Source organism: Gouania willdenowi, chromosome 9 (genome assembly GCF_900634775.1).
Source record: "Gouania willdenowi chromosome 9, fGouWil2.1, whole genome shotgun sequence".
Lineage (NCBI taxonomy): Eukaryota > Metazoa > Chordata > Actinopteri > Blenniiformes > Gobiesocidae > Gouania > Gouania willdenowi.
The window spans coordinates 23,361,129-23,374,486 of NC_041052.1; positions in this window are offsets into that span (position 1 = coordinate 23,361,129).

Genomic DNA, 13,358 nt, shown 5'->3' on the forward strand with positions numbered 1-13,358 from the left:
ACGATTGCATTATTACACATGTATTCGTCATCCATGATCCTCCTACGAGGACATGAATAATTTTATTGAGCAATAGACCAAAAGGAGAGGCTGAATGAATAACCGCGCCGACACGTGTTAAATGACGGGAATAAAACACAACGTGTGATTATGAGCTCGTTGTGTGGGATCTGAAGGCACTATTTGTGCTGCTGACAGAGCCTCGCCCTCCTCACTGCTGCCAATCTGCTCTTTATCTGAGGGACGAGGGTAGATTTACAACCTGAAAATAAAATACACAGGCTGTTTGTTGAAGAAGAGCTCTGACTGACACCAAAACACCCCACAAAGTGTAGACATGTTCTTAAAGGGACAACAAAAAACAAGTCAGGCAGAACTCAAGCTGAAGAATGACTGGTTCTGGGCCCCCAGAAGAAGGATGATATTGACCCAATGTAGAAAATGCTTCTTTGTTGTTTTCAGTTTTTTTTTTCTTTTCCAAACAAACATAGAGACGCCAAATGAAATGCAATGAGATAAGACAACAACCAGATGATACATCAGTATAGTGTTTTTGTTGTTGTTGCATTAGAGCAGGTGTCACCAATACAGCATACATCATTGATTGCCAATGACAGCACTACTCAATTTTTGATCCATTCATAATATCCTCTAGTTCTGATGTTATTATATGTAATGTAACTACATGGAATAACTAATAAATATAATAGGTTAATTCAGAAATACAGTTTAAAAATACTCCAAAAAAACGTCAAACTTTGGTCAGGTCACTGTGTTATTTGAGTGAACCTTGTTCTTTTGGTTTGAATGCATCCAAAGCTTTATTAGGAAATGTATTTATCATGTATTTTAAACTCCAAAACAACCCTATGGCTCATAGTGGAAAAACACACCCTCACTGTTTTTAGCCTGCTATCTCATCCTGTTCCTGCTTTTAAAAAAAAACACACACACACTCCATCAACGTAATCACTAAGTCATGTGTACTGCACAGTTTGTCTTAAGGTCTAACAAGCCTCAACAAATTTCCCCACTTGGTGTGTGTAGCGTCACGCACATCCCCGAGCACTGCAGATGTCATGCTGAGCAAAAAACACACACTTGAAACTGAGCTTTGAGGTGTGAGCCTGGATTTGGAAATACATGCTGACATTTATTAGAAAGAGGTTTCGTGGAAGGCTGGAGGGAGTGTCTGGATGCCCCTTTGGCTGAAAACTGTTGTTCAGCCTGATTGGTCTGGTTTAGACCAGAAACCATTTGGGTAACTGGGAAAAGGTGGACCCAAGTGAAAGAAACATATGAGTGCTGTTGAGTTGATTTTCAACCAGCATTCAACTCTCCATTGTCTCTCAGCCTTCTCTTACAAACAGAGGGCTTTGATTACGCTGACAACAGTGATTTCATCATTGGTTAATAAACACACAACATATTTACAAAGCCTATGGTAAAGTTTGAATCACGTAATGACATTGATTATTTTGAAGTGGTCATCAGACTGATAAAAGACTGAGAATTATTTCATTACCTCAAAGACAATCTATTTAAGATTAAATTAAAATGTAAGACTCAAAGCATGTTTTGTCAATGAATAGCTTTGTTTGACCCATATCCGGAGTTTAGGACAGCCTGAATTACTCACTCACATGACTGTTCTCCTGCTTCTTTTCCAACCATGACATTTGATCTGTTTAGTAATAGTTTACAAGCAGTCAATTATACAAGGTCCTTCTTGGAAGATCACAACAGGTTATACACTGAAAGGCCACAATTCAAGGACAATGATGAATAAACCTAGCCAGCTGCATTTTTATGCAAATCAAAATTTCCTCTACATCTCCTACAAAGAAGTATTACAGGTCCTCTATTGTACAATCTACAGCTCAAAAGCTTTTCATGAAGGCCGGGCGGGGGGGTAAGGCACCTAGGACTTGCCTTTGTGTGATTGTTGTGTTAACGGAGTTCAAGAATAAGCAAAGAAAAAGGAACATGTGCATTTGAAATAAATATCCGTTTACTATGTGAAGGTTCAGGAGTTTCAGGGAGGAGGGTGCAGCTGAGGAGAGAGGGTGGGAGGTGTTGAATATAGAGTATCATTTACCCATCCCCCTTTGCTGTCAGTGCTTGGTTCCTCCTCTTGTGTCTGAGGGTTGTCCATGTCTCCTTTTTAGAATCATTATGAATAGAAACACAGTGTAACCCTGACGATAGCTGTAATTTACACAGTTTATCTATTTATTTAACATAATAACATTGCACATGTGCATCTGTCTTTGCAAGAGGGTGGGGGAGGATTACTTCAATGAATCTGGAACAGCCAGTCTGTAGTTACTAGGCAGATAGTGGCCAATGCACGCACCCACACACACACACACGGGTATAACTTGCCTGTGTCTGGTGTGTAGTTAGTGTGGTGAAACACTGCTGATAAAGGGACTTGTGGTAGAAATGGCAGCTTATCCATTTCCACATACTGTGTGTGGGCCTTGATAAGCTTTACACTGAGGTCCACTATAACCATTGCCTTTTAAACTGCAATCCACCAACTTCCATGTGTTGCCCTTACCAAGAGAGCAATGAGGAAAGTGAACTGAGGGTACTGATCTGAATTCTTTGAATGGATTGTGACAGATGTGCTATAAATCCTTTATATCTTCATCTACTACCCTGTTGTTACATCAGCTCAATGAATAACAAAGTTGGGAGGCACTACTAAAATAAACAAAGGAATTAATGAACACAAACATCAAAATTGGATGTGAATTTAAAGAATCTACCAACTGCAGAATTTAGGTCACTATAAGTCATGTACGGTATATACAAGACACAAAATATAAAATGTCATGAGAATTAAATGAACACAAAATTAAATCTAGTACAGTAATACACAAATATGTTCCTGTGTTGTAAACCAATATAAACTGTATACCCAATGCTATTATCTTCTAAATAAAAATAATCTATAACATTAATTTGATCTACATTTGTCAATAGTTGTTTATCTACAGCCTATCTCAGCTTACCCACAGTGAAACATGGTTTACATAAAGCAAACAATCACAAAAACACTATTGCCAACTTCTACATATTTTTAGACAGTGGGAGGACATACTTCCTCTAATCTTAGGCCACTCAAGGAGAACACGCAAGTTCTACTAAGAAAAGCAAAGACACTGATTACACAATAAATAATGACATGCATACACAACACACTACCAAGGTGCAGTTTTTAGTGTTTTAATAGGTCAACAATCTCATCATTATGCTTAATGTTATTTCTTGTTAAGAGAAGAAAAACAAATAATTTGAACTTTTTTTAAACGTTGAAGCTTGACCACCAGGGGTGTATTCCAGAAAGGAGGTTCAACAAACTCTGAGTCTATCCATAAACTATGGGTCAACATACCCCGCGATGGAAACTATGGGTATCTGATTCCATTACAGCGGGTATGAAGTCGATCAATCAACCCTGAATATGTAAACCTTGGCACGAGCGCGATAAAAAGCCATCATCAATTGAGCAAAGATTACACAAACTACCATGGCAACCACCCGGAAGAGAGTGATTTATTCACCCCAATGGGTGAAATAAGCAGGCATTTGGGGAATATGAGCCTGTTATTAAGGTAAGTTCACAGAATGCCACCTTAGCGACTATAGTCGTTTAAATTGCCCGTGATTAGTAGTGCTTTTTGGTCGCTTCATCACTTCATCGTGCCAGTGGCGTGACAACTGGGGCATAACAAGAATAAAATGTGTCTATGGAGCCGGGGCAGCATCGCTGGGAGGGCTGCTGCATAGAGAGGGCTGATCACTTCTTCTGCAGCTGTAGGACTACAGCACTTATCTTGACAGCTCCACTTGTACTTACGGTATAAGTGCTCAACTTACGGAGTTTCTAAAGGATGAATTCACTCAAAATGTAATAATAATTTTAAAGGTGTATTCAAGGAGTATTCCACTTCCATTTGGCCCCACTAAGTTGGGGAAGTGCACAGCCCTCCTGCTACAGCGGCTATAAAGACAGCGACGGCCGCTCATTTATATTGATTTCTAATGAAATGTAGTCGTCTCAACATCCAAAAAAGACATCATTAAAATTATGACTGAAAAAAAAAAAAAAAAAAAAAATTATGACTGAGCTTGGATTCAAACCCCCAAACCCTACACTCTAAAGCGCGCTTCCTTAACCTGCTGCGACACCGTAACTTTTAAACTATGGTGGCAATGCATCCACCTGTACCACAGTACAAAACAATGTAAAGTTAATGTTGAGCCTTAAATGTGTATTCATTTTAAATAGACATTTCCCCTTTACATTTACCATAGGTTTGTACCCATGGAACTTTACTACAGACGTCAGTATATATAAATCAGATCAACCTTATTCCCTAAATGCTCTGCATCCACAATGTAATAATGAAAACTACAGTTTGCAAAAAAAAACGTAAAGCGGCACAACATTTGTAATGATGTGAGCCACGTCTGTGGTGTGTGTTACTAATGTGTGTCAGAGAAGTGTGTCAAAGTACATTAAAGTGTTCCTTGAGAAGCGGTGTTCAGGTGGGCGGAGCCAGGTAGAAAACCAGGGCTTCTTAGACAAAATCTTCCAGTTCATGGAGAATGTTACCATGGTGACATACTCAGAGAATATCATACCTTGCCATCAGGAATGAGAGTTTCCCTCATTTGAGCCCAAACATACTCAGAGTTTGAACATAACCAGCTCTTTGGAATACCCCTCAGATGTTCTGTGCAGTGCTAAAAACCAAAGTAGTCACTTGCTGAGCAGTATTTATTAGAGGTGGAACAATACACTGAGTTTACGATACGATAGAGGATAATAAGCTTGCAATAACAATACAATATTTTTGTAAAGGAAAAATAATTTCAGTTGGAAAAATAAACATGCTTTTATTTTACTTTAACTCTGGACATACTAACATACCAACTCTTGACATGACCTTTTTATCTTAATAGTAATAAATAAACTATAAAATTCTGGTGTGTAGTAGATCATGTGGATTTATTTTAATCCGACCCCACCCCCTCTCGCGATACCACTCGTACCCTCGGCAATACATCTTATGACATTTTAATATCACATTATCTTGTAGCACGATTTGTTGTCCCACCTTTCTTATTTATGTACCATGAACAAAAGTCAATTGCTCTTCTGTTGACTTATGATTTAAACCTTATGTACAAATAAGGAGGGTTAGGGTTGAAAAGTATTTGGGTTGAAGCTGTTTGTGTATAATCTTTATTCAAATTCCTTCACTATGGTAATGTTTGGCAGTTTGAGGAGTAACATGTTTAAGGTTCAAGTTTAGTCATGCAAGTCATGCATAAGCATAAGTCATCACACAGAATTATATGGGCAGGGGGAAGGGTGGATAAACACTAATAATATTTTTGGGAAAAAATGTGTAACACCAATATCAGCAGATCTTTTGCTGATTTCTGTAACAGAATGCACATTTCTAAAGAAGCTTGAAGGATATGGTGAATGAATTCATGAGCAGTTCCTACATATCCTGCCATAGCATTCTTCAGGACTGCTCATGAATGGTTTCTTGTCACTTCTGACCAGGGAGGAGTCCCCCTAAAACTTCCCTGCACCCACCCTCTCTTGATACTTTCCCCCAAATTCTTTCTTCTTCTCTCACTCAGACCTCGCCATACATGGATATGAGGTTGATTATCAGATTCAGACATTCAGAGATTGTGTTCTCAGTGGTTCCTGTAATTAAATCAAAGGAACAAAATCCAGTTGTTAAAAACAAAACAAATTGTTGAGAGGATTGGTCAAAGTGTGCCTGTAAGCTCTTTAGAGTTTGTCCTTTTCCAGCTGATATATGAGCCTGTGTGAGGCCAATGTGAACCCCTGCATGTGAGTGTGTGCGCGTACATGTGTGTGCAGCAGATGTCCTATGTTCTGTTCCTCAGACTGGTGGGTCTTTGTTGCTGCTCCCTCGTGCAGACGGGCCTGGCCACGTGCTTCTCTGAGTGCAAGAACAAGCCACGCCCCAGTCGCTTTAAATCTGTCAATTACACCAGCCAAGCCCCGCCCCTCGTGACACACAGCCGCCTACCCACATGATGACGCTGATTTTACTCACGTATCCTCACCACGCTCCGTTGTTGTCACACACACACACACACACACACGAAACCTAACTAATGCTGAGCTTTGCAATAGATCCACACGATTGTGAAACATTCTTCCCTTTTCGGATTTTCCACAGTATGAAAACCAATATTTTATGTATTTTTTTTAATTGTTGGACTCTGAACTGATGAAAACACCATAAAACCGATGAAGTCAGATAGTTATATGTCTCATTTGTAACAGAGCAGATAGCTTTACAATGATCAGGGTTAGTATATAGTCATCTGTTTGAGGTGATGAAAGAAATAAATTGAGTTGTCCAGGTCATTGGAAACACCAGCATTAAAAGTTGAAAGTCTCTATTTGTATGGTTGCCGTACGGACAACCCCAGGTGCCATTGGTTACCGAAGTACAAGTGTAGCGTCTTAGGAATAGGGTTAGGTTATAACCCAATATCGCAACAATTTTTAGGGTTAGGGTTAGGGTTAGGTTTAGGGTTTAGGGTAAGGTTTCGTCTTCGTTACGTGACCTAAACTGGCCAATGACTGACCTGTCACGTGAACTACACTGGCCAAATAGGGGCGCTGCGTACAGATAGAATGTCGGTATATGGATACGGCAACCGTATGGATAGCCACTTTAGGTTCAGTTTCAGTTTAGGTCGCCTGACTAAGAGTAAACCTAACCCCAACCCTAAACCTAAAAATTGTGATTACTAAAAATTGGGTTAAATTAAATTAAATTAAACCCTTAACCACTAGGCCACCACTCCTGACCCTAACCCTAAACCTAATCCTAACCCTTACCATAAGACGCTACGTACGAGTACTTTGGTAACCGTACCAATAGCTCCGGGGGTTGTCCGTATGGCAACCGTACAAATAGACACTTTCTTCAAAATATAGTGTTTTTGCACCAATTATTTAGTAAGGTACTAAAGAAGGGTTGTATATAGCTGTACAGGTTTCTAACATCCAAGTTTTCAGTGAAACTCCCACATCATTAAAATATTTTTTTGTGTAAATTGTCCTCAGTAAAATCCACCGTATGTCACAGCTGACCTGGCAGGTAAACAACCTAAAGCATCACATAATATCGAGGTAAAGGGCAATATTTACTGACAGCTGTGTACTCTGGTTGTCTCAATCCAAACTGTGCAGGCAAAAAAATATGTTTGGAATCTGAGTTACACGTGCATTAACCTGCACTCTCCTCTCAGCTCCCTTCATTGTAGGACAAAAACAACCAAGGTTTACCCCCAAAAAGCCCCTGCTGATTGGTTTTAGCATCAACAGCTTTATTATGCATAAGGTTTCATAGTTTTTTTCTTTCTCAAAATTTGAAATTAAAAACAACTTATTGTCATTATGTTGTTGTTATTGTTCTTCACATTTTGGAATCTCCTTTAGCACATACAGCACTGTATTAAACCTTGCTTGGCAGGATTCCTTTAAATCTGTTTTGCCTCTGCTCTCTCTGGCTTGCATTAGGGGGCAGGGAGCTCGGTGACAGACAGATCATCTGTTACTCTGCGGCTGGTTGAGTTGCACAGTCCATGCAGGCTCTTCACAAGACTCGGTAGTCTTTTTATCAGGCCGACAGATGGATGAATCACTGCATTACGCCTGCACACTTATTACTATCAATTACTAGTGGTTTCTCTAAACAAACACAAGTACAGACTGTTCTCTGTGTTCACAATTGAAAACTCTTATCTTTACTACACAGGTATCTTGTGTGTACCCTAAGGACTACAAGTTAAAGCTTATTTGTTACTTTTAGTAAACTGGGAATGTACAGTATGTTCTGATGAAAGATGGAATGGTTTGTACAAATAAAATCACAATTCTGGCAGTAATATATATATTTTTTAATCAACTGGCTTAGGTGAGTGGTCTTCTCTTTTTGAGAGGGTCAAAACAGGTTTTGATTCCCTTTTTTGCTCAAGTGGCCTTAATGCCTTCTCGCCTGACTCCCTCAGTAGCTCTGGCTAACTTTAGCAAAGGAAAACGGATAGCTTTTCTGCTCTCCATTTCAACACACTCACGTGTAACACACTGCTTTTTTTTGTAAGTAAGGAAGTAAGTAAACTTTATTTATGTAGCGCTTTTCACAGACAGCGGTCATAAAGTGCTTTACAGTGAACACAATGAAATTCAAAACAATAAAATACACAATTGTAAAAGCAGGTCTATTGGTTCTGGAAAGCCTGTTTAAAAAAGGAAGTCTTTAGCTGCTTTTTAAAAGTCTCCACAGAATGATCGAGGAAGTTTATTCCAGATACTGGGTGCAACAGCTTTAAAAGACCTGTCTCCTGGGGTTTTGTGACAGGTTCGAGGGACCATTAGCAGGTTTTGGCCTGAAGACCTCGGACTCCGAACTGAAGTGTAGGGCTGGATCAGATCAGTGATAAAATCTGGAGCCTGTCTGTGAAGCGCCCTGAAAGTCAGGACCAGAATTTTACATTTCACCCTGAAGGCAACAGGGAGCCAATGGAGAGACTTCAGAACAGGAGTTATATGGTCTCTCCTGTTGGTTCGCCTCGCTGGAGAGTTTTGAACATACTGTAGGAGGGTCAGCTCCTTCTTATTTAGGCAGGTGAACAGGCTGTTACAATAGTCCAACCGCGACGACACAAATGCATGAATAATAGTCTCCACTGAGCTAATAACTGTCTCGACGGCTGCACCAGAGACATGTCTTCATCAAAGATAACTCAGAGATTTCGCAAACTAGTTTTGACTGAAACGCTCAGGTCTCATTTTTCTCTGAGTTTAATTGGAGACTGTTCTTACTCAGCCACTGCATTACATGGGCCAGGCAGTCCAGTAAAGAGGTAGGTTTGTGGACTTCAGAGATCGAGCCGTACAGTTGTATGTCATCTGCAAACGATACAAAGCCACGCAAACGTTAAATTGTTAAAGGAAACACCGATTATAACGTAGACCTTAGAACACAACAAATGTTTTCCAGACTAAAACATGTCTGGGTTCAAATAAAGGAACACAAAAATAAATGATCAATTTCTACATTTTTGTACTCAAATTTGGCCTTTAAAAAATCTATAAGATTCACTGAGAATTATTATTAATAACTCCAGGATCTCGAACTTCAAAAGTTCTAGAATTTGAGGATTTTCTTTTCTTTGTCTAAAGTAATTTGAGGAAATATTAGGGAGAAATAGCATGGTTAAAAAAACGAGAGTTCTGGCAACCAATTTCCTATTATTATGTACAGAAATCGTGTAACTATGAGCAGTAAAAAATGATAAATTACCAGTCCCTATATATTTGTGAGTGTCAATTTTTGGAATTTGGAGGGACTCAATAAGCCTTTTCACACTCGGAAATCTTGTTCTCGTTCAGTTCTTGTGCATGAGGTCAAACGTCAAGTGGGATAAACTGCCCATGGCTGACGGTGCAGGCAGTGAGTCTGACAGAGATCTAGATTACTTTTCCCATTGGACCATTGAGTCCATGAAAGATTTTTCACGAAAATGTAGTATCGGTCTTCAAGGCAGAAAGGCCGAGTTAGCTGCTAAAGCTTATGCTGCACACGAGCTGAAAATTCAGGTTTTTCCTGACTTTTCAAACAGTGACCAATCAGCTGATCAATGATTTTGTGCACTTCCTTTAAATTTGTAAATTGAAATAACAATAATAGCTTAATAAAAGTAATCATGGACCCATGGTTAGTGAATGGTGTACCTCCTAAATTTACCTTTACTCATACTGTCCTTTTCACACTCGGAAATCATCCTTGTCCCATCAATATTACATTCAATTTATAATTGCTTTTCAAAAACTCTTATGTAGACCAAAAGACACAAAACAATGTTAAAACAATTACATTACACACAGGTCAAAAAAAGAAGAAACTAACAACAATAAAGGTAATTACAGAAAATACATAACAATCATACATTAAAAGCTTTGGAGGAGTGTGGAACCATGAGAGGTCTATAAAGGTTTATTATGTGGCACTAAACTAAACTGATTCATATAATGATACATACTGTATGATATTACATCATAATGTACAAATATGCAAACAAAATCCTCCCACCAGCTGAATCAGAATTCTCTGTAGGGCCGGAGTTGTCCCACAGACCTTGAGCTTCACATCACTGCCTTAAATGGTACAGAAGGGTAATCAGGAAGTTCGGCTTCACCTGTGAGAGAAAACATGCACAACTTTATCACTCAGCCACAAACACTGACAAGATATTGACAGATGAAACATAAACCAACAAGAGAAAAACTATTAACTGACTCCATTGAAGATCAATTGAAACCAACTCCCCACTTGTAATTTCCTGAAAACAAGAAAAAAGCCAGATAGCCAAGAAAGACTACAGTAGCCACTGATAAAGACGCATATGTATAGGTTACTAGTCTATTGACTCATCCACTGTTTTCTTGTTTGTGCTGTATTTAGAGGAATTCACTGCACTTCAAAGTAGAACTGAGGTTACAGGACCATCCTGTTGTGAAAAAACCTGTATTTGAAACCACAATTTTTTCTTTCCTTTTTAATTTAATTCAATTTTAAAACTTACAATGTTCTGCAAATGTCCCTGTAACAATCATTATTGTGTGGCTGTGTTACAGTAAATCCCTCTCAAGTTTACTCATAGCAGCATTTAAAATACAACATACTTTTCATTCCTTTTTACGTGCATAGGAAGACTCCTTTAACCAAAAGCACTTCAGATAGACTGGAGAAGAAATGGGCTTTTTGCAACTATCTGAATAATTGTGGAGCTTTTGCCCCCTCTACAGGTTCTTTCGTGCTGGTACCAGTCATATTACAGTAAGTTCTTTCTGCATTCTTTTCACCTGCTTTCTGCATCAAATCCAATTGTTGTGTGTGTAGTTTATTTACAGTAGAATTTCAATCCCTCCATCAAAGATTCTCCGATGTTTCTGGTAGTTATGAAGATTGTTACACATATCCACATTTCACAATTTTTTTAAATTTTTTTAGAAAACCCCCCAAAACTGTATGCAAGTCCTGCTTATTGTAACTTCATATGTGCAATTTTATCCTGCCTGTTTATGTACATATTACATGCTTATTATAGGATAAAAAATAAACATAATATGATTTTTCTGATTGGATTTTGCATGTTTGCAGGATTTTTCCAAAGCTCCACTGCAAAAAAAAAAGGACACATGCTTCATTGTTCATTGTGATAATTAGTGAAGGCAAGGCAAGGCAAGGCAAGGCAAGGCAAATTTATTTATATAGCGCATTTCATACTCAAGGCAACTCAATGTGCTTTACATGATAAAACATTCAATTGTTTAAAATCAATAAGAACATTTAAATCAATAAGAACATTTAAATCAATAAGAACATTTAAAATCATCAGTAAAATCAATTAAAATCATCGGTAAAATCATCATTACATCAACAACATGACAAATAGTGAATGACATGTTTATTTGGTCTCTGCTTCAGAACAAAGCCAAACCACTTAACATGATGGTCTTAAAATCAATGCACATGTCGAGTATCATAAGTTGAGTGAAATAAAAACAAACTATCGTAAGCAGCAAGAAAAACAGCATAATATATTATAGAATTCAGGCAGATTTTAGGCAAAATATCCACACAAAAGGTATAAAATCTTAGTTTGAGGTCATTCACTTACCCAATAAGAATGATATACTGTCAAAGCAACCTCAAATAATGTGCTGATTCACTTATATATGGTTAGGCTAATAACCGTTAGGGGTGTTCCAATCCAATATTGATATTGGATATCAGTCCGATATCAGCCTGAAAACGAATATCAGAATTTATCAAATTGCATCTAAAATCTCCGATATAAGTGCTCAGTTAATTTTTTGTTGTTTTTGTCCCCGACCTCAGTTGTTCCCACCATATACTGATAGTACAAAATAACTGAAGTGAACTTGAGTTGTTTGCACTTTAAAGGTTCCATATCATGCTATTTTTCACCCATCTCCATTTGTTCTAAGAACTCTAAAAACATAGTATTGGAGGTTTATTTTTCCAAATTCGCCTGTTTTCCAGAGTTTTAGCCTCTGAAAAGTCACTTTCTGAGCAACTCTACACAAACAGGCTGATTTGCGGCCTACTTATGCATGGTCATGAGTGGGCGTGTCTATAGACGGGACGCTGACTTCCTCCTTCCCGCACGGTGACGTAGGGCCAGAGGACGGCCCACTCTCCTCCCACCCACTCTGTAGCCGAGCTCATGCTGGTTTATAAACATGAGACAGAGCGTGGGGGCGGGGCGTTCTCCGGTACATACATGTACTGTAGACAATACATACATAGCACTGCACAAAGGATGCTGAAATGCTCACCTTCGTGGGCATGTCTGTTTACATGTCAATCACGGCAGAGAGCTTCCTGGAGGCGCGGCTTCTCCAGCTCAGTGCCGCATCAAATTCGTCATCGAAGTGGGAACGCGTCATCAAATTGTAGCGAAGTGTTTGGGCTCACCCTGCAGTAAGAAAGGAGCAAATCACCCTCTAACTAACGATTGAGGGAATCAATGAAAAAAACACTTTGAGCATGTGTATGAAGCCCAAATAGCACTTTTATGATGTTCAAAGCACAGAAAAGTTGATTTAGCGTAACATGGGCCTTTTAAAAGTATAATGTACCATCACTTGAACAAGCCTTTTCTAACATTCTTCATTACAAAACAAGTAAAAAAAGTATGTATGAATCGTGCTGATATCGTATCGGATCAATATAGGTATCGAATAATACCCAAGGCTGCAATATTGGTATCGTATCGGAAGTGAAAAAGTTGTATCGGGACATCACTAATAACCGTATCAATGTCATCTGTCAATCTGGATGAACGCATTGTGAATTTACTAAACACACTTTGTGACCTCTGCTTTACCCTTTATACTGACCTCATGACACACACACACACACGCACGCACGCACACACACACACACACACACACACACACACACACACACACACACACACACACACACACACACACACACACACACACACACACACACACACACACACACACACACACACACACACACACACACACACACAAAGTCATATCTGTGTGAATAATTGATTGCTAGAGAAATTGTGTAGCTCTAGGGTTTCCTTGCAATCATTGTTCCAGTTTCGGGTCGATAGGTAGCGAAGGGAGGAAAAAGTGAACTTCTCATGTGAGGTACTCGGTATGTATAAACTCCTCAGATCACACATGCATAAACAAGCACACACCCATT